Genomic DNA, 12,935 nt, shown 5'->3' with positions numbered 1-12,935 from the left:
ATCGTAAATCAAAAAGTTTGTTATGTTTTTTTCGCGGTCATAGCCAGTGTTCCTGGCTGAAAACGATGCAATATTACTTAAAAATCATTCATGCATTAGTTTTTAGCAAGAAAGAGGTAGAATATTAGTGTAAAACATAATTTTTTCATTTAAACTTGTGTCTGCTACAATTTAACGAATGGTTACGGAAATTACCGATTGTACAGATGTATCGACAGACATATGCAAAACGAAAGAATAGCTTGCATACTTCAAGTTTATCAGCATTGAAATTACCTATTAATCAAATGAGAATCGAATTTATTAAAATATAAACCAGTAATGTTCATTAACACCAAAATCTTTGGGCACAACCATCATATTTTTGGAAACCGTGACGTATTGTTTTTCAGAAACCGACGATCGGCAATTGCCATAACCATATGGAAAATTTCATCACTGACAAGTTTCGTTTCTAATGTTTTTCTCAAATATTCTACCACAACATTATTGTATACCATTACACACATGAATGACAAGTAATAATTCCTTGATTTTGGGGAGGGACACTGTCTATAAATTCTAAAAAAAAGGCATAAAGGCTAAACTTAAGTGCATACAAGATTGAAAAATAAATCATAATTCAAGTGTAGATAAGTGTTCGTTTTATCCGATATATTCATTCATCCACATTGCTCAGACACTCAATTATAATGGAAATTATTACGAATATCTGACAAAAACTTACATTATTTATTTTTATCTTTAAACTTCCATTTCATAAATGTTTTTTTGATAAACGTCGTCAATTATTAATTGTATATAGATTTCTCTATAGTTTGAAAAACGTTTAGGCAAATATTTCTCATGTAAGATAAAATGCAAATAATAATAAAATATTCCCTTTTAACAGTATGTTGGCTTATCGGTCAATAACAATATCACTTTGAACATTGAATTATTTAAAAGTTATAACAAACATTAAATGTTCTCCTAACAAATGATTCATAACACATATAACAGATTGATAGGAAGATATGAACAAATCAAGGTTGCTAGGTTGACCGCCTAGAATGGTCCTGTTAGTATGGAAGTACTTGATATATAAATTTATTAGCCTGTCGGTGTTGTAAAGCAAATAATATTTTATGAATGTCCCAAAGCGTAGAATTATTTTGCATTTAGTAAAAGAAAGGCAACATATAACCCTTAAGTGGCTTACAAGAATTTGTGGCTGAATACAACTAAAAAGAGGCATTATGCTTCTTGAAAATAAAAGTAAACATCATTATATATGAATTTTCTGATCAAAAGTGTTATTTTTAGTGAATAGGGGAAATACATTTTCAAGAATAAACAATATAATTATAAATGTTTTGGCGAAGTGCATTATAGTATTATCATAGTACCAGTTTTGGTCTAAAAATCCAGTAACATTTTTTAAATTTCATAACCCCTTGTTGCAAAAAAAATCATGAAAGATAGAATTTTCAGAGTAACCTATTAAAATAAAATAAAAAATGCTTTATTAGACCCTAGATATTATTTTTGCAATCATTTTTCATCAATTACAAATGTTAAAAAAAAATGGTTTCATGCTACTCATGGTACCAGTTTTTTGTCGAAAATTAATTACATTTTTTAAAAATGCGTTACCCCTTGTTGCCAAAAAATTAATAACAAATATAATTTTCAAAAATATCCTTTAAAACAAAAAGAAAATGCCTTCTTAAACCTTAAATATTATTCCTTCATGCATTTTACATTAATAATTATTTATGTTTGAAAAAATCATTGGTTCATGCTAAATACTGTTTGATATACTGTAAATAATATAACTACACATCCAAGTAGTGAGTCCATCAAACTATTGCAACCGAAACACCTGGTGTGCCAAGGCACCAGCCGAAGTCAAATGCCTTTTGACTTAGTGCATTTTACTATTTATATTTGTATGCATTTGTATATGTTTGAAACAATGTATAATCTTAAATGATATCTTCAGACCATGCATGTCCTAGATTTCAAAATCCAGGCCCTGGTCTGACACATTTGTAACATTAACGTTAAACTGTTACCCGGCTTCTGAATTTAATTAGCCAGGTCACAGGATAATGGCAGTCTAATCAGTATCCAATTAAACTATTTGTCATTGTCAGAAAACCGCTCTTAAGCAAACAGCATTCAAGCAACTGCAGGCTGAACTGGATCTAAACTGGCCACAATCGCCTTAATGTCTCTTCTACTGGGATACAGTTCATTTAACTTTAAAGAGATCTTTTCACGTTTTGGTAAATTGACAAAAATTGAAAAAAGTTGAATCGGATTCGCAAATTGTTGTTAAAGTTATGTTATTTTAGGAAACAGTATTACTGAACATTTACCATGGTCTGATATAGCCATTATATGCATCTTTTAACGATTTAAAATTATAAAGCGTTGCAATGCGAAACGATTGAATAATTTGGAGAGTTATGTTGTTGTTGTTTAATTGTGTGAAACTACGAAGATTGCTTATATTAGGTATAACATACGTCAACCATTTTTACTTGGCAGAAAAGTCAAGCAGGCTTATGCGTTTTTACTCCAGGACTAAGGGGGTCACTGGTTCAAGCCCTGCGGCGGACTACTTTTTAAAAAAGAATTTTATTCTGGATTTTTAACTGGAGCTTTTAAGATCCAATGTTTACATTTATCAATATATAGCATTTAATGACTAACTTCAAAACATGTTAAAAACTGTGTAAAGGCCCCTTTAACATAATATCTACTCCTATAAATATGAGGTCGATATACATGGACTAAAAGGTAAATTACGTCTAATTATTTGGATATCAACTACTTAAATAGGAAGAAGAAAGAATTCATACAAACCAGTAATTTGAGTAAAGAGTTTGTAATCAATGTTGTATTTAAGGACAGCTTGGTGATATGCAAATCCCATATGAGCTGTTGATATCGGGTATCATAGCCATTCAATAAGTCGCAAAATGCTCGAACAAAATTTATAAAGCAAAATGTGACTTAAATTGATAATAAAAATACCAGTATCATTAGTTTGCCAGTTTTGCCTTGTCAATCTGTCGAGATCCAGAAAGTGCTTAATTTCACATTGAATATATCCTTCGAATTCCATTTATTGTTGCATTACTAAATAGCGAAACAAGCCAATTTAAGCTGTAAGAAAGTTTTGACACGAGTGTTATCAAGTCTCTCATGGGCGAAGCCATTGTTGTAGAAAGTGATCCATTCACATCGAATATATCCTTCGAATTCCATCCATTGTTGTCATTAGCGGAGATTTAGTGAATAAATAATTCATATATTATAAATGACAGCTTCTAAATAGCGAAACAAGCCAATTTATGCAGTAAGAAAGTTTTGAATCGAGACTTTCATGGGGGCGGCCATTGTTGAATGTTGAAACACGAACGACAACTCTGCTAGGAGAATGTTATCAATGACGAGCCACTCCTACGAAGTGGCGAATGCAAAAGGGAAGTAACTGAAAAATCGAGTTATCTCAATCGGACTGGCTCGGTCTTTTACATAGGTCGCCATTGTGAAGAATTTTTTGATGGTTATCATACCTTGGACGATGCTGTTCCAGCATCGTCAAAAATGACGTTAGGTTAAAATCAAATGTATACATTATTAACAATTTAATATTATTTATTTCAACATTCTTAAAAAACATTTTTTGTATCTTGTTTATTTTTTGTAATATCATGTAGATTATACATATAATGCAATAATATTAAACATATTATTCATATGTAAACCGGACGCCGACGCCGACGCAGACGCCGACGCAGACGCCGACTTCGACGCCGCTCAGGTGATGACATAAGCTCATATTTTTTTCAAAAGAGTTATGCACCATGACCTACACAATGGTTTTGTTTCTATAAAGAAGTATTCCAAGTTTGAGTTAAATATCTTTAAAAGTGTTAAAGGTTTAGAAATTTAACGACATATTCTCTGTTAAAAAGGGGTATAACTTTAAAAATATTGTTGACATAGTTATCCAGCTAGACGTTAACAAGTGTCTTGTCCCCATTAGGAAGTAGTCTAAGTCTGAATTGATTATCTTTAATAGTATTCAAATAATTGAACTTATTAAAACATTTAACCCGAAATTCTAAGTTAAAAAGGGGCATAACTCTAAAATTAATGCTGACAGAGTTATGCACCTTGACCTACACAATTGTCTTGTTGCCATAAAGAGGTATTCCAAGTTTGAGTTAATTATCTTTGATAGTGTTTAAGTTATTTGACTTAATATTAAAAAAACTTTAACCGACGCCGACGCCGGGGCGAATAGTATAGCTCTCATTTTTCTTCGAAGTGTCGACCTTAACCATAGACATGAAACTTTACCTTAACCCTAGACAAGAATCTTACATATGACACACAGCAAGGAAGAAGATGGAGAAAAATTATGGAAGGTTATTACAGAATCCACTGATGCATAGTAAAATAATGGCTAAATAATAAATATTTCTACAAATGTATGACCTTTGATGTGTGACATTAACTTTGGTCAAAAACACATAGGTCTTGCACAGCCTAGTATGGTAGAATCCTTACCAAATAAGGCATACTTAATCAAAATGTGTGATTTTGATCTTTGTGTGTGACTTTGACCATGACCCAAGCAACCTGGATCGTATATTTGACACTCAGCTAGATAATGGAGAACAATAGTGAACATTTATTTCAGAATCCCTTGATGCATGGTAAAGAAATGACTAAATAATGAATAATTCCTCAAATGTGTGACCTTTGACCTCAATGTGTGACCTTAACCCCTGAAATTATGGGTGTTGAATGTGAAGCACCCCCAGATGATTGAGAACAACTATGGAAAGTGTCATGGCTCTGGCTCATGTGTTGATGGAGATAAAGCTCTAAGCTTATATTAAAAAAGCATTTTTTCTTGAAACAAAGGGCCATGACCTTAGCCCCTTGGATCATGGGTGTTAAATGTGGAGCACCCCCAGATGCTTGAGAACAACTATGGCAAGTTTCATGGCTCTGACTCATGTGTTAATGGAGATAATGCTCTATGCTTATATTACAAAGCATTTTTTCAAGATACAAAGGGCCATAACTCCGTTATTAACAGATGGTGTACAATGCCATTTGGCGTGCATCATTCTCTTATCCATATATGTACTCATACCCAGTTTCAATGAAATCGGCTAAAGCACGTCCAAGATATGGCTCCGCACAAAAAGTGCCGGACGGAAGGAAAGACGGACGGACGGTAAACGCCAAAACATTATCCTTTCGCCTATGGCGGGGGATGATAAATCCGAAGAAATTGTCAATTGGAAACAAATTGACATTTATATACAGGTCAGTAGTCAGTGGTTCGAGCCCAGTTGTAGGTTACTTTTTTTCCTTTCTTTAATTTTTCTTTTTACTGGAGCTTTTTAGATCAGATGTTTACATTTATCCATATAAAACATTTAAGGACAAACTTCAATATATGCAAAAATCTGTGAAAAGGCCCCTTTAAGATGCAAATGAAAGCTCGACTCAAATACTTAAATGGTATTATCATCGAGTCTGATAAATAGTATTAAATTATGATATTTAAATTGTTCCCCAGATGTTTATACGTTTCTATTTTTATACATATAAGCGGGGATAAAAAATACAAATACATAAAACGGTCCAATTAACCATTAGAACAATGGTCATCTTAATGAAGAACACATATATAATGGTCTCTTTAATACAGAAAATATGGCAAATAGTCCCCTTTATGAATTTGATAAGTAAGAAAAAATTACGTGTGTGGTGATTTTTAACCTACCGCCGTTTTCACTTACGTTCATTTTTTTTGGTATATTGTTTCTTTTAGTGAATATATTAAAAGCGTCCATTGATTCCGGTAAGCATTGCCGAGATTTTATTCATTGTTGAAAATATGCCTAGAAATTTATCGTTGTGTGTTGTTTTTATATCCATTTGTTTAATAAATGTTTATTGCGTTGATAAAGACCAGAACCTCATTATTATGCTATATAATTAAGTCAAACCACTATTACGTAGATCTCTATGGAAATATCCGAGTAACGCCGCATGAGCAGAAAGTATAAAAGCGCGCGTTTTCGCGATTAATGGTCAGTTCTAATTCCGACTTCGATGAGTTAACATCGCGAAAATAGGTAATTAAATTATATTAATAACATACATGAGGGACTTTGGGCACATAGAGACTGGCTATCCTCTTCAAACGTTCTGAGAGCCTTGAAGTTGGATTCCTACCCCTCAGCAGCCCGGGTCGCTAATAGTTGATATATAAGTCACATATCTTCACACGAACACTACAAGGCTCAATGCCTAGGGTATCGAGTCACACAGACTCGGAGTCATTACGATGTGTTCCGAGGACATAGGTCTCCATACATAGTCCGAGACATAGGTCTCCATACATAGCTCCGAGACATAGGTCTCCATATATAGTCTCGAGGCATAGGTCTCCATACATAGTCTCGAGACATAGGTCTCCTTACATAGACCCAAGGTCAAAGGCGTACATAGTGAGGTTCGAGGTCATTTGATTATAGCATTTGATTATACTTGATTTACTGTTTCAAAACAATCATTGTATAAATAGCAAATCATAAAGCAAGGTAGCTTGAGGAAAATTATATACTTTTGTATTGTGCTTTGAGTTATTGTCTGAGCCATACTATAAAGACCGACGCTCGGTCGAAGACACGTTATAAAATTTGTTGGCAGTGGTGGGATAGGAGAATATCAGACCGTTATCCAGTACTCTCAGCAAAAGTATTGCGTCAGGCGGAGACCGAGAGCTTGATGCGTTGTATGAAGAGCTAGAGCAACTTCGAATACAGAACCAGAGGCTCAGACTAGAAAGTGAGTTCTCCGGGCTGCAGCTAGAAATGTATTACATGGACACAGGGTCGACCGACCGCAAAAGACTGTCTCGAGGTGCGGGTATGAAACAAGAAGAGTCAAGCCCGTGTATCTCAAAACAAACTCGAGCGTCAGACCCGAAATATGCTGAAGATACCCCAAAGTATGTGACCAAAAGACGGAGTTCATGGCGACCCCAGGCGGACACCCCGAGCAAGGAGCGTACCGCTATGATGAGACCTGCGACGTATGATGGTTCCGGGCCCTGGTCCGATTATAAAGCGCATTTCGATGCTTGTTAAGAGTTGAACAGATGGACTGAAAAAGAGAAGGGACTGTACCTTGCCGTATCATAGAGAGGTCAGGCACAGGGTGTATTTGGGTATTTGTCCAAACACTGCAATGACTATACAGAGCTTGTGATAGCTTTGCAAGAAAGGTTTCAGCCGCCCAATCAAACAGAATTGTACCGGGTGCAACTTCGAAAACGAAAACAGCGTGCATCGGAAAACTTGTCAAAACTAGCGCAGGACATCAGAAGGCTGACAAATTTGGCTTACCCTACTGCCCCAGCCGATGTTAGAGAAACCCTTGCAAAAGAGCAATTTTTAGATTCGCTACATAGCGTAGATCTGAGGATACGAACCAAACAGGCTAGACCACCGAGTCTGAATGATGCTGTGCGTCATGCAGTCGAAATGGAAGCCTACTACAAAGCTGAGCAAAAGCACCTTGCCTCAAGTCAGGTGCTGGCAACAAGTACTGCAGAGGGCGATAGCCAGATCAAACATCAGAACGACCTCAAGTCTTTGCAGTCTGCAATTCAACAATTACAAAACGAGTTCCGTGAGTGGAAACGACAAAGTAATAGTGCCCCGAGGTCATTTCAACCTAGGAATACGAGCTCAGATAGACCACGCAATAACTTCCGAACACCTAGATAGAACCCAAGGCGCACTAATGTTCCCAGGTATAATAATAGCCAAAGGTCAAACACGAATGCGTCACATAAAATGGACCGAAGTACAGGTGACAAGGGTGGTGAAGTTAAGAAATACACTTTCAATGGGGCCGGCTTATTCTTCGTAACAGCACACATCTATTGTTCTGCTGTAAGCTGTCTTATAGACACTTTCGCTGTTGTCAACACAGACCTGGAATTTGAACCGTGGAAAATGTTCAGCATTCAACAGTTTTGACAAGGACATTATCGCAGCATCCGGCACGCCGCTTATTATCAAAGGTCAAACCACGGTAGACATCCGCATTAATGATTAAACCTACCCGATCACGACAGTAGTTGCGGATATTGACGGAGACATTATATTAGGTCTCGACTTTTTCAAACAGTATCAATGCAATATTGACTTCGAGTCAGAACAGATACGTTTTAACGGAGACAATTGTACTCTTACAGGCCAAGGAGCTTCTGGATGCTACCGAGTAGTTGTATCAGAGAAAGTTCAAATACCTGCTAGATCAGAAATTGGTGTGCCGGCCGAGGTTTCTGGCACGGACAAAATAAAGGAAAACTTGTGCATTATTGAACCGACATTAAAGTAATTGGAAGCTGGTAGAGGAATAGTTGCCAAATGTCTGATACAAGGTACTCAGAAATTCCCCGTACGTATGCTAAATCCATCAGAACAGTCTCAGATCGTCTACCCCGGGACACTTATAGCAATTGCCAGTCCCGTGGTCCAGGTACAAGAGGTTCGAGTGAATAAAACTTCTACACGTGTAGTTGAAACAGTTCCTGAACATCTCCAGGAGCTATACATGAGGACGATAGATGGACTCAATCCAGAGCAAAGTAGGCAAGTTGCCACCTAATTAAACAAATACTCAGATGTATTTTCAAAAGGCGATGGTGATATTGGCAGGACTGGGATAATAAAGGATAGTATCCCTACAGGAAATGCACGCCCAATAAAACAGCCACCACGTCGTGTACCAATCAACATGACCGGGGAGGTCGATGCTCAGATCGACGAAATGCTGGACGGAGGCATTATAAGGCCATCAAAAAGCCCATGGGCAAGCAGTATCGTTCTAGTTAAGAAGAAGGATGGTACCCAGCGCTTTTGCGTTGACTACCGAAAGCTCAACGACGTAACTATAAAGGATTCATACCCATAACAGAGAGTAGACGAATCATTACACCAGTTAGCCGGAAGTAGATGGTTTTCGTCATTAGATATGAACTCTGAATACTGGCAAGTTGAGGTAGAAGAAGAAGATAAACAGAAGACCGCTTACTCAAGCCGTAGAGGGTTGTTTGAGTTTAAAGTTTTGCCTTTCGGACTCTGCAATGCCCCGGCAACTTTTGAGCGTTTAATTGAAATTGTACTATCAGGATTGCACTGGGAAGTATGCCTGATATACATAGATGACGTTATTGTGACGGGGGCTACGTTTGACGACATGGTGAAAAACCTGAACATGGTGTTAGAAAGGTTCAGAGACGCAGGTCTCAAACTGAAGCCTTGCAAATGTCAGCTATTTGCAAAAGAAGTTGAAGTCTTAGGACACATTGTGTCTAAGGATGGCATTAGGACTGATCCCAAGAAGACTGAGTCTGTACGCACATGGCCAACCCCAAGGTGTGTTAGAGACGTGCGATCCTTCCTAGGTCTGTGCAGCTACTACAGACGCTTCATATATCGGTTTGCAGAAATTGCAAAAACATTGCATAAGTTGACAGAAAAGGGTGTGAAGTTTGTTTGGACTAAGGAATGCTCCGAAGCATTTGAAGGGCTGAAGGAAAGGCTGACTGAAGCACCAGTGCTAGGCCACCCGATCTTTAGTGAGTCTTTCATATTGGATACCGACGCCAGTGACACGGCAATTGGTGCGGTTTTATCGCAGAAACAGAATGGTGAAGAACGAGCCATAGCGTTTGCAAGTCGAACATTAACTAAAAGTGAACAAAAGTACTGCGTTACGCGGAAGGAACTTCTGGCAGTGGTCCATTTTGTGAAATACTTTTCCCATTTCCTAACAGTTTTTTTTTTCGTACTGATCACGGTTTGCTTAGGTGGATTATAAACTGTAAGAATCCCGAGGGTCAAGTTGCTAGATGGCTGGAGATACTAGCATCATATTACTTCAAGATAGAGCACAGACCAGGTCGATTGCATGGAAATGCTGATGCTCTAAGCAGGCGGCAATGCAGACAATGTGGTGAAAACTGTCCGGATACGCGAGATGTAAAACCTGCAGTGAATATTATTGAACAGAGGGAATCCCAGGATAATGCTATATCTACAGATATTGTCTCAGCTCAGAGCTCTGACACAGATGTTTCACGTCTTAAGCAGTGGATCCTGGATAATACACGACCAAGTCATGCTAACGTTCAGGAATGCAGTCACTTTCTCAAAATACTACTGAATCAGTGGGAGCGTCTCGAAGTCAGAGATGAATTGGTAGTACGAAAATGGGACGTACTTGGAGTACGAAAATGGGACGTACTTGGGACCGGCATTGTATATTGACAGGTCATCGTCCCATTGAAACAAAGGCGAATGGTGCTGAAACAGATGCATGCCATAAAAACCTGAGGACACCTGGGTATTAAGAAAACCTTAGCAAAGATAAGACAGCGATATTATTGGCCTGGGCTACAACATGATGCGAAGATCTATGTGAACGGCTGTGATGTTTGTGCGAAACGCAAGGGCCCTACTCAAACAAAAAGAGTACCAATGCATATCACTAGAAGCGGCTACCCAATGGAGCGCGTATCCCTGGATATACTTGGAGAACTTTCCAAAACAGAGAACGGCAATAAATACATACTAATTGTGTCCGACTTCTTTACCAAATTGACAGAAGCATCCCCTTTGCCGAATATTGAGGCTACAACAGTTGCTGAAATCGTGGTGCAGAATTTCATATGCCGATACGGAATACCAAGGAAACTACATTCGGATCAAGGAAGTCAGTTTACAAGCAGAGTCTTCATGGAGATGTGTCGTTTAATGACAAAAATTAGATGGGATGGTGGAGAGATTTAATCGTACTCTATGCACCATGTTGAGTGCATATGTCGACACTAATCACAAGGATTGGGATAAACAACTTCCGTACGTAATGATGGCGTATAGGGCATCGGAACATGAAACAACCGGGATCACACCCAATTTGATGATGTTCGGACGAGAAACGACAACACAATTAGATTTAGTGTATGAAATGCCATCAGCAATCAAATCAACTCCTGCATGTGACTGGGTTTGGGAACTGCATGGTAACATGGAAAGTGTACATAAATGTGTATGAACACATACTGGGAATGCAATTCAACGAAAAAAGGAAATATCATGATAGAGCACTATCATACGAAACGTTTCAGTCTGGGGACAGAGTATATGTTTATTTTCCTATTAGGAATAGGGAAGGTTCACCGAAATTTACGTCGTACTGGAGAGGGCCATACCGAGTGTTAGAGAAGCTAACATGTGTTTTGTATAAAGTAGATTGTGGTAGAGCTGGTGCAACGCGGGTAATCCATTCGGACCGTATGCGAAAAGTTCGAAGTCGGCTTCTCCTTGGAGAAACTGACATACCGAAAGACGGCGTAGCAGAAAGTGTGCTGCCTGAGAATGTAGATCAACGTTTCGAAAGCAAGTTTCAAAGTTCAGCAAGCGAATCTAGCGACCAAGAGGTAATCTTTACCCGGACAGGTAGAAGAAAGATAAAGCCTACCTGGCATAATGATTAAGTGTTTTCTATTTTCAGGAACACCATGACCAAGATAAAAACAACCCCGAGGACAAGAACTTTGTGCCCGCTGTGTAAAGAGGATGTCCCGGTCTCCAAGAGCTTTCAAGACCAGATAACGGTATGTGTTTCCAAGAAGATATTGTGTAAGGTTTGCAGTGTAACCTTCAAGAAGGTCGTTTACCTTAAACGACATTATGCTCGAACGGGACACGATAAAGTATCGCAGGGCAGTGACAAGGGATGTTCTGAGTCTGTGAGTGCTTGTGCGAGTGCGGTGAATGATAAAGAAGATCACGGTGAAAGTGACTGGGATTCAGATCCCGAGGTAAGTGTTGAAGAGAAGGGCTCTTCTTCAGACGAAGATATTGACCTCGAGTTAGGTAGGTAGGACAGTTAGAAAGAGGACGGCTCCCACTCCTGTTCAAGCGCCGGTCAAGCGAGCTAAAGGTTCGGAGTCCGAACGCCCTGGACCAAGTTGCTCAGACAAAAACGTTGATGAACAGTATGGAGGTATTGGTAAGGTAGAGACTGGGAAGTGGTTGCGCAGTAACGGCGTTCGAGCGGATTACAAGCTGAAGTTAGATATGAGAGAGTGCCGTTCAAGTCGACTGTGTCATCCGAATGAATAAGAGCACGCAGGAGGAAGTCATTGTTGCTGAAAGAGGGACACAGACACGAGACACAGTGCAAGTGCTAAATGAATGTCAGTGCAACAAATTGCACAAGTGCAATTTCTGTGGCATGTATTTTGAGGATATGACAATGTTCTTCATCCACCAGGGTTGCCATACCAATGGACAGCCTTGGAGGTGAAATGTGTGCGGACACACATGTAATGACAGGCAGTCATTCTTTATCCAAGTCACAATACAACACATTGCTTAGATTGCAATGTATGATTGTTTTATTTTCTGTTAATCGTTGACATTTAGGTAAAGTGCATATTACTGTTACATAGTATTAAATAGTATCTTGTTTTGTTAATTATTGTTGTTCTTTTAAGACTGTTTGAATTGCCATGTTATTTATATATATATATATATATATATATATATATATATATATATATATATATATATATATATATATATATATATATATATATATATATATATATATATATAGATAGATATAGATATATTTATATTTTTTTAAATATTTATATTTATATAAATATATGAATAAGCGGAACGCTTAAAATCGGAGGCGTGGGTAATGTGGTGATTTTTAACCTACCGCCGTTTTTACTTACGTTCATTTTTCTTTGGGTATATTGTTTCTTTTAGTTAATATATTAAAAGCGTCCATTGATTTCCGGAATGCGTTGATTTTAT

Source organism: Dreissena polymorpha, chromosome 15 (assembly GCF_020536995.1).
Source record: "Dreissena polymorpha isolate Duluth1 chromosome 15, UMN_Dpol_1.0, whole genome shotgun sequence".
NCBI classification, from domain to species: domain Eukaryota; kingdom Metazoa; phylum Mollusca; class Bivalvia; order Myida; family Dreissenidae; genus Dreissena; species Dreissena polymorpha.
Note: the sequence above shows the minus strand (reverse complement) of the source record.